Raw genomic sequence first — 15,186 nt, forward strand, 5'->3', positions numbered from 1 at the left:
AAAGATGAGATTATGGAGAAAGCTCATTTCCTGCTAAACTTGGACTCCGGTTTCCCAAATAAAATTGCTTTTATTCTTCGCAACATGTGTTCCTGAAGATTAAGGGCTGTAATCTTACAAGGCTTAATAAGACTGTGTGTGTGGAGTTCAGGCTGAAACAGAAAATGTGGAACGAGCCTCGCTCCGCTCTAACCGACGACTATAATCCTGTTTATTAAATTATAAAGAACCTTAAAGGATAAAGAATATTGAGCAGAGGATTTAAATGAGTCAGGCTCTTTTTCTTCCCTTATTGCGAGTTATTTGATGGCGCTGGATGGTGTTCACGTATCACAGCGGCGAGGGACTGTGACAGAGTAGATGTTTTTACACAAATGGAGCTCTCTTCCAACACAAACCTGCATTAAGTTTGGGATCAGGCTGCACTTGATCAAATGCTTAGGAATTAAGGGTAAAGCATAGCGGGTGTCTGCTAGCAATCCTCTGAGGTGCCACTGATCCTGATGTTATAATGACTCTTACAGTGCACTACTATGTGACATGATCCCTGTCGTACTAACTCACCAATGATAGAGCATTTTAAAGAGATGTACTTTTTTTTTTTAAATGTCACTTCAGAAGGAGACGTGTATTTTGGGGCTAAATTATGTTTTATGTAATAAATAATCACTAAAGGAGTAATAGATCAACATTAGTGAGAAATGATGATTCACTGAAAATCCTCCGTCTGCCACAGCTACCTCATTATCATAATTCAACTATGCAAATCTAAACCTTACTGAATGTGGAGAATATTAAAACTAGATTTTGTAGTTTTTGGTCGTTTTAACATGTCACTTTTCTTTATGTTTAGCATATCAGTCATACCTGAGTGATGTACTACAAAGCCGAATCAATTAGTGAGACAACTAACTTGCCTAAATATTCAGGTTTTTTGTTGTTGCTTTATCTTGGGAAAGATAAACTTGAAATGGGCATGTCCTAATTGACTCAACAACCAGAAACAGATACAGTGCCTTCGGAAAGTATTCAGACCCTTGACTTTTTCACACGTTTTGTTACGTTACAGCCTTATTCTAAGTAAATACAATTCCTCAGCATTATACACACAATACCGGATAATGACAAAGCAAAAACAGTTGTTTGTTTTACATTTTTGCAACTCTTGTAAAATTAAAAAACAGAAATACCCTATTTACATAAGTATTCAGACCCTTTGCTATGAGACTCGAAATTGAGTTCAGGTGCATCCTGTTTCCAGGGATAATCCATGAGATGTTTCTACAACTTGATTGGAGTCCACACCTGTGGTAAATTAAATTGATTGGACATGATTTGGAAAGGCACACACCTGTCTATATAAGGTCCCACAGTTGACACTGCATGTCAGAGCAAAAACCATGCCATGAGGTTGAAGGAATTGTCCTAAGAGCTCAGAGACAGAATTGTGTCGAAGCACTGATATGGGGGAGGGTACCAAAACATTTCTGCAACATTGAAAGTCCCCAAGAACACAGTGGCCTCCATCATTCTTAAATGGAAGAAGTTTGGAACCACAAAGACAATTCCTAGGGTCCGGCCAAACTGAGCAATCGGGGGAGAAGGACCTTGATCAGGGAGGTGACCAAGAACCCAATGGTCACTCTGACAGAGCTCCAGAGTTCCTTTGTGGAGATGGGACAACCTTCCAGAAGGACAACCATCTCTAAAGCAATCCACCAATCAGGCCTTTATGGTAGAGTGGCCAGACGGAAGCCACTCCTCAGTAAAAGGCACATGACAGTCTGCTTGGAGTTTACCTAAAGGCACCCAAAGACTCTGACCATGAGAAACAATTCTCTGGTCTGATGAAATCAAGATTCAACTCTTTGGCCTGAATGCCAAGCGTCATGTCTGGAGGAAACATGGCACTACCCCTACGGTGAAGCATTGTGGTGGCAGCATCATGCAGTGGGGATGTTTTTCAGTGGCAGGGACTGGGAGACTAGTCAGGATCAAGGCAAAGATGAACGGAGCAAAGTACAGAAAGATCCTTGATGAAAACCTGCTCCAGAGCTCTCAGGACCTCAGACTGGGGCGAACGTTCACCTTCCAACAGGACAACGACCCTAAGCACACAGTCAATACAGCGCAGGAGTGGCTTCGGGACAAGTCTCTGAATGTCCATGAGTGACCTAACCAGAGCCCGGCCTTGAACCCGATCTAACATCTCTGGAGAGACTTTAAAATAGCTGTGCAGCAATGCTCCCCATCCAACCTGACAGAGCTTGAGAGGATCTGCAGAGAAGAATGGGAGAAACTCCCCAAATACAGGTGTGCCAAGCTTGTAGCATCATACCCAAGAAGACTCGAGGCTGTAATCGCTGCCAAAGGTGCTTCAACAAAGTACTGAGTAAAGGGTCTGAATACTTATATTTCATTTTTTTTGCTAGGTTATTATGGGGTATTGTGTGTAGATTGATTACATAAAAAATGTAAAAAGAATTTGTAGATTAAGGCTGTAATGTAACAAAATGTGAAAAAAGTCAAGGGGTCTGAATCCTTTCCGAAGGCACTGTATCGAAGTTAAACTTTCTTAACGCCCCAGAAAATCAATAGTTATTTCTGGTTGTTCATTAAAGTTAGCTTGCTAACTAATTGATCCTGCTTTGTAGTATACCCCTCTCTAGTCCATTACGTCACATCAATCTGCATTAGCCCAACACTAACAACCAACACCTAGCAGTAGCATCTTTAGCATACCCTGAACAAGGTCTCTGGGACATCTTTTCACCCAAGGATCTCATGTGTGAACTAACTTCATCATGGGGTTGTTAAACTTGTCTCCCTAGCAGATAGTATGCAGTTTAAAAGTCTAAAACACAGATTTAAACAGATTAGCATTACTACGAGTTAATGGTGTGGAGCTATGTGGAGTTGTGAACTGCCGTGTCACCAAAAAGTTATACTGAGCTATTGGCTAAGAGGATTTGGCTAGCTAATCCACATCAAAAGAGATACCATGTGAATTACATCCTGACACAGATTATTTTAGCCCGGATTAGGACTCTGACTGGGGGGCTAAATGTTGTAATGTCTTGCCTAAGGCGCGGTTGAATATGCACACAAAAACATCGTAATATGAAAGGAGGCAACCTGGTTACTTTAGTCTGCTGGCATGTTTGTGCCCCTGTGGTACAACCTATACTGGAAGCATCTTTTCCTATAGAAAGAGCTGAGGGACGTATCATATTTTACATCAACAGTACAGACTATGATTAACAAGAGCAGACAGACTGTTCAAACCAGAGAGATGCAGCCAGAGAGATAAGCACATACACATACACACACACAACTCCCCCGTACACACAACAACCACCAGCACTCCCAAACACAGAGTCAGCATTAGGGTGCTGCTATTCCCGTTCAGAGTCTGTCCCCCTCTAGTCCCCAGCTTTGCTTTTATGTTTTCACCGTCAAGACAAGTGTGCCTCTGAGGCAGCAGCTGCTACCAGTAAGAGTTGTAATACCCAGCTTTGTGTTGAGATGTCAGAGCATGGCGCTGTCTGTCCTATTGGTATGGGGAGGAGGGGGGGAGGGGGGGGGCACTAGCCTACATTTTTAAAGAGTTTTTCTCCCCGCATGTACTAAACAAACAGGTCAGTATGTGTCCCTGGCCCAGAAAGGCTTCAAAGAGCCGGGGTCTTCAGGGAGTAACAGCAGGATGTAGACCAGCAGTAGTTATTTAGCCCTGCATTTCAGACCAGCGCTTGGCTAGTTGGGCTGCTTGTAGAGTCTGCAGGTGTTCCGTCTATACTGTATGGAATACAACATTAATGGAGTGTCTCTGTTCAGAATACAAAGCAGTTGCCAAGTCTTTTTCCTGTTTCGTGGACTGTGATATCCGTACAGGCATCAACTCCTGACTACCATGGGAATGAAAGCAGAGTGCTGTATAGAGGCTATCAGGCCATTTTGGATATCCACAGCACTACATGGTAATGTAGTGTAATCAGCATCTTCTACCCTACATACTGTACAGATGTAGGATCATAATCTGACCCGTATTTTCCTAGATAATCCTGCAGCAACAGGACTTGAACGTTTAGTCCATAATGTTGCATGATTGGTGGTTATGCTATCAGCTGGCCAAAAGTAGCTACATGAAAAGTGTGGTACATTTAATATGACCGTGTGTTAGTGCAGGTTTTCAGTGAATTTATGTCTATCGTGGAGCTCATCTCATCCTGCAGTGCAGGAAAATTCTCAGCAAACAAATGAGGACCCTACACCTGCGTAGGTATCTAAACCCTGTAAGCACATACTGTATGTATATCTCGGTATTGGCATAAACATACACACCTACATCCAACTCACAACAACCCCCATGTTCACCCAGTAGGAGCATATCAATGTCCTATTCCCATTGTAACCCACATCCATCTGGCAGGGAGCGACAGAGGAAGACAGGACGAGAGCGACTGCGTGCGGACTGGGAGATGGGAGACAAAAGAACAGGTAATCCTCCAGGATGATTCACTCACTCGTTCTTTTCCTTTCTCTAGCTCCCTGGCAAAACAGAAGAGAGGGAGACTTGGAAGCGAGAACATCAAAGAGAAGAAAAAGTGGCCAGGGATTTTGTGTGCGTTTTATAGACAGACTGTTTTATGTAGGAGCGAGAAAGAGAGAGCTGATTAACGAGAGAGAGAGACAGAGAGATTGTGTGTGAGAGAGAGAGGAGATAGGAGAGAGATAGAGAGAGAGCAAAGAGAGAGAGAGAGTGAGAGAATGAGAGTGAGAGAGAGAGAGAAGGAACAGGCCAGATACAGTAGCACCATTGAAGTGTATCAGACTGGCAGGGCTTGGTGAGCTGCAGTGGGTTCACAGGAACTACCTATCATCACACGGTTCCAACCCTGCTGCCTCAGGTGTACTGCCTCTTCCTGTTTGAAGGAGCTGGGTTTAGTGAGTGGCTAACCGCGGGAGGCTACCTAGCATTAGCGATGAGCCTTGACAGTGGCAAGCCTAGTTAAACGACTGAAATGTGGTGTGGGAGCTGTGGAGATGATAGGGTCTGTTGGAAAACACACACATTTAACTACACACATACACAGACACACACACACGTACCGTGCACAAACAGACACCCGTTTGTACAAGTAATCAAGTTGAAATCAGGTTGAAATGACATAATTATGCATGATAAACCCACAGTCCCCCCACCCGAAGGAAAAATGTATATCCCCCTACCGTACTTTTCTTTCACTAACCCCCTTTGCCTTGACATTACTCACACTGACTTTGGTGATAGCTGATTTATTGAGGAAGGTTTTACTTACTATGACTGTGAGATGTGGTTATCGTACGTAGCTGAAGATGAATCCACTACCTGTCACTCAGGATAAGAGTGTAGACCTGCTAATGACTAGAACGTTGTTGTTTCATTTCATTACACCTGCATCTGAACACACCCACACACACCTACACACACCTACACACACACACACACACACCTACACACACCTACACACACACACACACACCTACACACACCTACACACACACACACACACACACACACACACACACACACACCTACACACACCTACACACACACACACCTACACACACCTACACACACCCACACCTACACACACCCACACCGACACACACACACACACACCTACACACACACACACACACCTACACACACACACACACCTACACACACACACACACACCTACACACACACACACACACCTACACACACACACACGCCTACACACACACACGCCTACACACACACACACACCTACACACACACACACACACACACCTACACACACACACACACCCACCTACACACACACACACACACACACACACACACACACCCACACCCACCTACACACACCTACACACACCTACACACACACACACCTACACACACACACACACACCTACACACACCTACACACACCCACACCCACCTACACACACCCACACACCCACACACACCTACCCACCTACACACACCTACACACACACACCCACCTACACACACACACACACCCACACCCACCTACACACACCTACACACACACACACCCACCTACACACACCCACACACCCACACACCTACACACACACACACACCCACCTACACACACCTACACACACCCACACACACACACACACACCCACCTACACACACCTACACACACACACACCTTCCTACACACACCCACACACACCTACCCACCTACACACACCCACACCCACCTACACACACCCACACACACCTACCCACCTACACACACCTACACACACACACACCCACACACACTCACACACATCCACACACCCCCACACACACCCACCTACACACACACACCCACCTACACCCCCCTACACCCCACTACACACACACACCTACACACACACACCTACACACACACACACACACACACACACCTACACCCACACACACACACACACACACCTACACCTACACCCACACACCTACACACACACACCTACATACACACACACACACCCAACTCGGTACCAAGCAGGCTGGTGAGTGACAGTTCAATTCTTCCTTGAGGAGTTTGGCAAACTACTCTGCACGCTGTGCTGTCAAACTCCATTTAACACGGCTCAGGAAGAGAGGCACAAAAAAGGGGATTTGAAGAAAAGTATGATTTGTGACCAGAGTGGTGTCGTGATAAATGAGTTTAAAATTGCACTTGATCTTTTAGGCAGGTTAACGTTTTTCATCATGACTGTTGTTCTGGAGACAGCTCTGCAGAGTGGTCACTAGCTGACAGACACATTCATAAAATCAGATTTTAAACTTAACCCTAACCTTAATCACACTGCTAACCATCATGCGGTTAATTACCTTCAATTAAGACCAAAAAGCAGAGAGGTGGTTTTCCTCAGGTTAGAAGCTGAGTGGTTTGAGGCAGAGAGGTGGTTTTCCTGAGGTTAGAAGCTGAGTGGTTTGAGGCAGAGAGGTGGTTTTCCTCAGGTTAGAAGCTGAGTGGTTTGAGGCAGAGAGGTGGTTTTCCTCAGGTTAGAAGCTGAGTGGTTTGAGGCAGAGAGGTGGTTTTCCTCAGGTTAGAAGCTGAGTGGTTTGAGGAAGAGAAGTGGTTTTCCTCAGGTTAGAAGCTGAGTGGTTTGAGGCAGAGAGGTGGTTTTCCTCAGGCTAGAAGCTGAGTGGTTTGAGGCAGAGAGGTGATTTTCCTCAGGTTAGAATCTGAGTGGTTTGAGGTAGAGAGGTGGTTTTCCTCAGGCTAGAAGCTGAGTGGTTTGAGGCAGAGAGGTGGTTTTTCTCAGGCTAGAAGCTGAGTGGTTTGAGGTGTGCTACTGCCATACCTCTCGTTGAGGTGATCCCTAGACACGATGCAGTCTAACACCTTGCCATCTCACCCCCAACACACTTACACACACAAACACACACATTGCGGTGAGAGACTGCCAGACTCTCTGACACATGTGGCCGGACACATACACACCCACAACCAGAAACACACACCTTTAATTGCTTTGCAGTGGGTGTTCCGGTGAGGTCTGTCAAGGTGTCAGACAGGTGTTGTAGCACTGTGGCACAGGGATCAAAGCTTCAGACAACCAGGGAATTACCACCAGGCTGCTCACACACAAACACACACCTACACAAACACACACAGAGACACACACACACCGGACCAGCCACAGCCTAAGCTCCTGAGAAGCCTCTGTCAATAGAAGATAAAGAACGCTCTCACCTCTGTGTGTGTGTGTGTGTGTGTGTGTGTGTGTGTGTGTGTGTGTGTGTGTGTGTGTGTGTGTGTGTGTGTGTGTGTGTGTGTGTGTGTGTGTGTGTGTGTGTGTGCAATGTGTGTGCGTGCAATGTGTGTGCGTGTGTGTGCGTAGGTGCGTGCGTAGGTGGGTGTGTGTGCGTGCGTGCGTGTAGGCGTGTGTGTGTAGGTGTGTTTCGGTGTGTGTGTGTGCAGGTGTGTGCGGGTGTGTGTGGGTGTGTGTAGGTGTGTGTGTGTGCAGGTGTGCGTGGGTGTGTGTAGGTGTGCGTGTGTGTAAGTGCGTGTGTGTAGGTGCGTGTGTGTCGGTGTGTGTAGATGTGTGTGTATGTGTGTGTGCGTGCGTGCGTGCGTGTGTGTGTAGGCATGTGCGTGCGTGTGTGTGTGAGTAAAGGAGAGAGCGCAAAAGAAAGAGCTAGAGTTAACTTCTCCTCCACCTGTCCACACACCACACATCTATTCAAATCCAGCCAACTCCTCTCTTGTGGGGGCGAAAGCCCCATGTCTGGCAATAGAACAGCAAATGTCTGGGTGGCGTACTGTACAAACAATCCGTTGTTCATCTCCAGCTTCCTAGTTTAAACGGTCTCTTGGAGCTTTGCATCCCAATACCATTCTCTCTCCCCTCCTCCCCTCCCCTCCTCCTCCTCCCTGCTGGACACTCTTGGCCCGCGTCCCAAGAGGAAGTCGGTAAGATGTAAATGTGTTCTTCCACAGATGGAACAGTAGTAGGAACAAGGACCGTCTAAGTGCTCTTATGGGTCTAGGTTGTATTCTGACTCCCACGGCTCCCCTAGTTCTGCTCCCCCAGCTGGTTTTCTATTGTGTTTCTGGGATCTTTATGATCCTCTGACGGAGAATGGTAGCTCGGCGCTGAATGATATACTCAACTCAACCTCCAAAGCAAATGGCGATATTTACAGTGGCTGCAGGCAGAAAATGATGGAGTGCAGTGGACGGCTCATAATAATGGCTTGAACGGAGAAAATGGCACGTCATACCACTTGACTTACGCCGCTCCAGCCATTACCACGAGCCAGTCCTCCCCAATTAAGGTTTAGAACCAGGCACAGATATAGCCCTTGGTTCACTCCAGACCTGACTGCCCTTGACCGGCACAAAAACATCCTGTGGCGTTCTGCATTAGCATCGGATAGCCCCTGCAATATGCAATGTTTCAGGGAAGTTAGGAACCAATATACACAGGCAGTTAGGAAAGCAAAGGCTAGCTTTTTCAAACAGAAACTTGCACCCTGTAGCACAAACTCAAAAAAGTTCGGGGACACTAAAGTCCATGGAGAATAAGAGCCCCTCCTCCCAGCTGCCCACTGCACTGAAGCTAGGAAACACTGAGGCTAGGAAACACTGAGGTTAGGAAACACTGAGGCTAGGAAACACTGTCACCACCGATAAATCCATGACAATTGAGAATATCAATAAGCATTTTCCTACGGCTGGCCATGCTTTCCACCTGGCTAACCCTACCCCGGTCAACAGCCCTGCACCCCCCACTGCAACTTGCCCAAGCCTCCCCCATTTCTCTTTCACCCAAATCCAGATAGCTGGTGTTCTGAAAGAGCTGCAAAATCCGGACTCCTACAAATCAGCCGGGCTAGACAATCTGGACCCTCTCTTTATAAAAGTGTCCGCCGAAATTGTTACCACCCCTATTATTAGCCTGTTCAACCTCTCTTTCGTATCGTCTGAGATCCCCAAAGATTGGAAAGCTGCCACGGTCATCCCCCTCTTCAAAGGGGGAAACACTCTAGACCCAAACTGCTACAGACCTATATCTATCCTACCCTGCCTTTCTATGGTCTTCGAAAGCCAAGTTAACAAACAGATCACCGACCATTTCGAATCACACCGTACCTTCTCCGCTATGCAATCTGGTTTCCGAGCTGGTCATGGGTGCACCTCAGCCACGCTCAAGGTCGTAAATGATATCATAACCGCCATCGATAAGAGACAATACTGTGCAGCCGTCTTCATCGACCTGGCCAAGGCCTTCGACTCTGTCAATCACCACATTCTTATCGGCAGACTCAACAGCCTTGGTTTCTCAAATGAATGCCTCTCCTGGTTCACCAACTACTTCTCAGACAGAGTTCAGTGTGTCAGATTGGAGAGCCTGTTGTCCGGACCTCTGGCAGTCTCTATGGGTGTGCCACAGGGTTAAATTCTCGGGCCGACTCTTTTCTCTTTATACATCAATGATGTCGCTCTTGCTGCTGGTGATTCACTGATCCACCTCTACGCAGACGACACCATTTTGTATACATCTGGCCCTTCTTTGTACACTGTGCTAACAAACATCCAGACAAGCTTCAATGCCATAAAATTCTCCTTCCGTGGCCTCCAACTGCACTTAAATGCAAGTAAAACTAAATGCATGCTCTTCAACCGATCGCTGCCCGCACCTGCCCGCCCGTCCAGCATCACTACTCTGGACGGTTCTGACTTAGGTATTTGTAGTTGTCCACATATTCTAGGTGTCTGGTTAGACTATAAACTCTCCTTCCAGACTCACATTAAGCATCTCCGATCCAAAATGAAATCTAGAATCGGCTTCCTATTTCGCAACAAAGCCTCCTTCACTCATGCTGCCAAACATACCCTCGTAAAACTGACTATTCTACTGATCCTTGACTTCAGCGATGTCATGTAAAAATAGCCTCCAATACTCTACTCAGCAAATTGGATGCAGTCTATCACAGTGCCATCTGTTTTGTCACCAAAGCCCCATATACTACCCACCACTGCGACCTGTATGCTCTCGTTGGCTGGCCCTCGCTTCTTATTCGTCACCAAATCCACTGGCTCCAGGACATCTATGTCTTCGCTAGGTAACGCCCCGCCTTATCTCAGCTCACTGGTCACCATAGCAGCACCCACCCGTAGCACGCGCTCCAGCAGGTATATTTCACTGGTCACCCCCAAAGCCAGTTCCTCCATTGGCTGCCTTTCCTTCCAGTTCTCTGCTGCCAATGATTGGAACGAACTGCAAAAATCACTGAAGCTGGAGACTCATATCTCCCTCACTAACTTTAAGCATCAGCTGTCTGAGCAGCTCACAGATCACTGCACCTGTACATAGCCCATCTGTAAATAGCCCATCCAACTACCTCATCCCCCATACTGTTATTTATTTTGCTCCTTTGCACCCCAGTATCCTTACTTGCACACTAATCTTCTGCACATCTATGACTCCAGTGTTTAATTGCTATATTGTAATTGTTTCGCTTACCTCCCTTATCCTACCTCATTTGCACACACTGTATATAGACTTTTCCTATTGTATTATTGACTGCATGTTTGTTTATTCCATGTGTAACTCTGTGTTGTTGTATGTGTCGAACTGCTTTGCTTTATTCTTGGCCAAGTCACAGTTTAAATGAGAATGTGTTCTCAACTAGCCTACCTGGTTAATAAAGGTGAAATGTATATAATTTTTTTAATTAAAAAATAAGGTGCCACCAACCTCCTGTGTGTTGCCCATTTATTTAGGGACTGTTGGGGCTGTATATACAGCTCATGGGGTCTTGGTAAATATCATGTCTATCGTCCTCACAGTAACAGGTACAGCACTAGTTAAGCTGGGAGGCACAAAGAGAAAAGAAGACAGAGGGAGAGATAAAGAGATGAAAAGGAGAGAGGAAGAGAGAGTGACATTGGATTCTGATTAGATGTATTGTGTTGGAGTCATTCACTACCTGATGATTCCGTTATGACGTTGGTGATGTTGTTTGATCTGTGGGATCTAGAATGCAAACTAAAAAGGTGCTGGTCTGTCTCATTTGCATAGATAGCAGATGACAGATGGTTCTGAAGAGAGTGGTGCGTAAACGGTTACTAAACACCCAGGGAGATATCTGACACAGACATCTGTTATAGACACACACACACTTCCTTCTCTCTCTCACACACACACACAACACACACACACACACACAGAACCTCCGACAGACTGCCCCCCAGCCCCCACACACACCTTCCCCTCCCCTCACGTCCAATCTCTCCCCTCTGGTTTCCATGGCTGCCGCCTGCTCCCACCGGGAGACATCAATCATCTGTAAATTAGCCCCGTTCTCATGAGACGGGAGACCATAATGACATCATCACCACCACTGCTACCACACAGAGGCATTATCTCCACTGGTAGGAGCTGTGTTGTTAGGGGTATGAGAAAGGGAGATGTCATCCTCCTTAGATACATTGTCTAAATGTTGCACAAAGGTTGTCTGAAGGTTGTTAAAAGTGCATAGTCACTTTAGCCTGCCTTTATCTACCTCAAATAACTTGTATCCCTGCACATTGATCTGGTACTGGTACTCATTGTATATATGTAACGGATGTGAAATGGCTAGCTAGTTAGCGGGTACGCGCTAGTAGCATTTCAATCAGTTACGTCACTTGCTCTGAGACTTAAGTAGTGTTGCCCCTTGCTCTGCAAGGGCCGCGGCTTTTGTGGAGCGATGGGTAACGACTGTGCTTCGTGGGCGACCGTTGATGATGTGTGCAGAGGGTCCCTGGTTCGCGCCCGGGTCGGGGCGAGGGGACGACGTAAAGTTTATACTGTTAAATATAGCTCCACATTGATCTGGTACTGGTACTCCCTGTATATAGCTCCACATTGATCTGGTACTGGTACTCCCTGTATATAGCTCCACATTGATCTGGTACTGGTACTCATTGTATATATCTGCACATTGATCTGGTAATGGTACTCCCTGTATATAGCTTCACATTGATCTGGTAATGGTACTCATTGTATATAGCTCCACATTGATCTGGTACTGGTACTCCCTGTATATAGCTTCACATTGATCTGGTACTGGTACTTCCTGTATATAGCTCCACATTTATCTGGTACGGGTACTTCCTGTATATAGCTTCACATTGATCTGGTACTGGTACTCATTGTATATAGCTTCACATTGATCTTGTACTGGTACTCATTGTATATATCTCCACATTGATCTGGTACTGGTACTCCCTGTATATAGCTCCACATTGATCTTGTACTGGTACTTCATGTATATACTGTAGCTCCATTCTTGTGTATTTCATTCCTATTGTGTTACTATTTTTATTGCATCGTTGGGAAGGGTTCGTTAGTAAGCATTTCATGGTCAAGTCTACACCTGTTGCATTAATTACATGTTATTGGTGTTCCCGTAAGGCCTTTGAATATGTGATTGGTGAGAGACCATAAAAGTGTTGCTTTTGTGGTTTGGGTGCAGCAGACATTGGGACGGTGACATCCCTGTAAGAGGCTAGGCTACTACTAGTACGGGCTAGCTAGCTCTGCCTACAATAGGGTCCATAGGGCTAGCTAGCCGCATCTACACTAGGGTCTATATGGCTAGCTAGCCCCATCTACACTAGGGTCTATATGGCTAGCTAGCCGCAACTACACTAGGGTCTATATGGCTAGCTAGCCCCATCTACACTAGGGTCTATAGGGCTAGCTAGCCCCAACTACACTAGGGTCTATAGGGCTAGCTAGCCCCAACTACACTAGGGTCTATATGGCTAGCTAGCCCCATCTACACTAGGGTCTATATGGCTAGCTAGCCCCAACTACACTAGGGTCTATATGGCTAGCTAGCCGCATCTACACTAGGGTCTACATGGCTAGCTAGCCCCATCTACACTAGGGTCTATATGGCTAGCTAGCCGCATCTACACTAGGGTCTATATGGCTAGCTAGCCGCATCTACACTAGGGTCTATATGGCTAGCTAGCCGCATCTACACTAGGGTCTATATGGCTTGCTAGCCCCATCTACACTAGGGTCTATATGGCTAGCTAGCCCCAACTACACTAGGGTCTATATGGCTAGCTAGCCGCATCTACACTAGGGTCTACATGGCTAGCTAGCCCCATCTACACTAGGGTCTATATGGCTAGCTAGCCGCATCTACACTAGGGTCTATATGGCTAGCTAGCCGCATCTACACTAGGGTCTATATGGCTAGCTAGCCGCATCTACACTAGGGTCTATATGGCTTGCTAGCCCCATCTACACTAGGGTCTATATGGCTAGCTATCCCCGTCTACACTAGGGTCTATAGGGCTAGCTAGCCCCAACTACACTAGGGTCTATAGGGCTATCTAGCCCCATCTACACTAGGGTCTATAGGGCTAGCTAGCCCCATCTACACTAGGGTCTATAGGGCTAGCTAGCCCCATCTACACTAGGGTCTATAGGGCTAGCTAACCCCATCTACACTAGGGTCTATAGGGCTATCTAGCCCCATCTACACTAGGGTCTATATGGCTAGCTAGCCCCATCTACACTAGCGTCTATATGGCTAGCTAGACCCATCTACACTAGGGTCTATATGGCTAGCTAGCCCCATCTACACTAGGGTCTATAGGGCTAGCTAGCCCCATCTACAATAGGGTCTATATGGCTAGCTAGCCCCATCTACACTAGGGTCTATATGGCTATCTAGCCCCATCTACACTAGGGTCTATATGGCTAGCTAGCCCCATCTACACTAGGGTCTATGTGGCTAGCTAGCCCCATCTACACTAGGGTCCATAGGGCTAGCTAGCCCCATCTACACAAGGGTCCATAGGGCTAGCTAGCCCCGTCTACACAAGGGTCCATAGGGCTAGCTAGCCCCATCTACACAAGGGTCCGTATGGCTAGCTAGCCCCGTCTACACAAGGGTCCATAGGGCTAGCTAGCCCCATCTACACTAGGGTCTATAGGGCTAGCTAGCCCTGTCTACACTAGGATCTATATGGCTAGCTGTCTAGCCACGGACCCCTGTCTACACTAGGGTCCGTAGGGCTAGCTAGCCCCGTCTACACTAGGGTCCGTAGGGCTAGCTAGCCCCGTCTACACTAGGGTCCGTAGGGCTAGCTAGCCCCGTCTACACTAGGGTCCGTAGGGCTAGCTAGCCCCGTCTACACTAGGGTCCGTAGGGCTAGCTAGCCCCATCTGCACTTGGGTCTATAGGGCTAGCTAGCCTCATCTACACTAGGGTCTATAGGGCTAGCTAGCCCCATCTACACTAGGGTCCGTAGGGCTAGCTAGCCCCGTCTACACTAGGGTCTATATGGCTAGCTAGCCCCAACTACACTAGGGTCCGTAGGGCTAGCTAGCCCCGTCTACACTAGGGTCCGTAGGGCTAGCTAGCCCCGTCTACACTAGGGTCCGTAGGGCTAGCTAGCCCCGTCTACACTAGGGTTCGTAGGGCTAGCTAGCCCCATCTACACTAGGGTCCATAGAAGGGTCCATAGAATATCATAGGAGGTGTAGATAGAGGTGGAGGGAGGTTAAGGGTACTGGGGTGGAAAGGTTACAGTATGATAGGTGATGGAAGACTAGACAGGGTAGGGCCGTCCATCTCCTAACCCAACTCCAATCAGGCCTGGAAATCACAAAGC

This window comes from Salvelinus fontinalis, chromosome 4 (assembly GCF_029448725.1).
Source record: "Salvelinus fontinalis isolate EN_2023a chromosome 4, ASM2944872v1, whole genome shotgun sequence".
NCBI lineage: Eukaryota > Metazoa > Chordata > Actinopteri > Salmoniformes > Salmonidae > Salvelinus > Salvelinus fontinalis.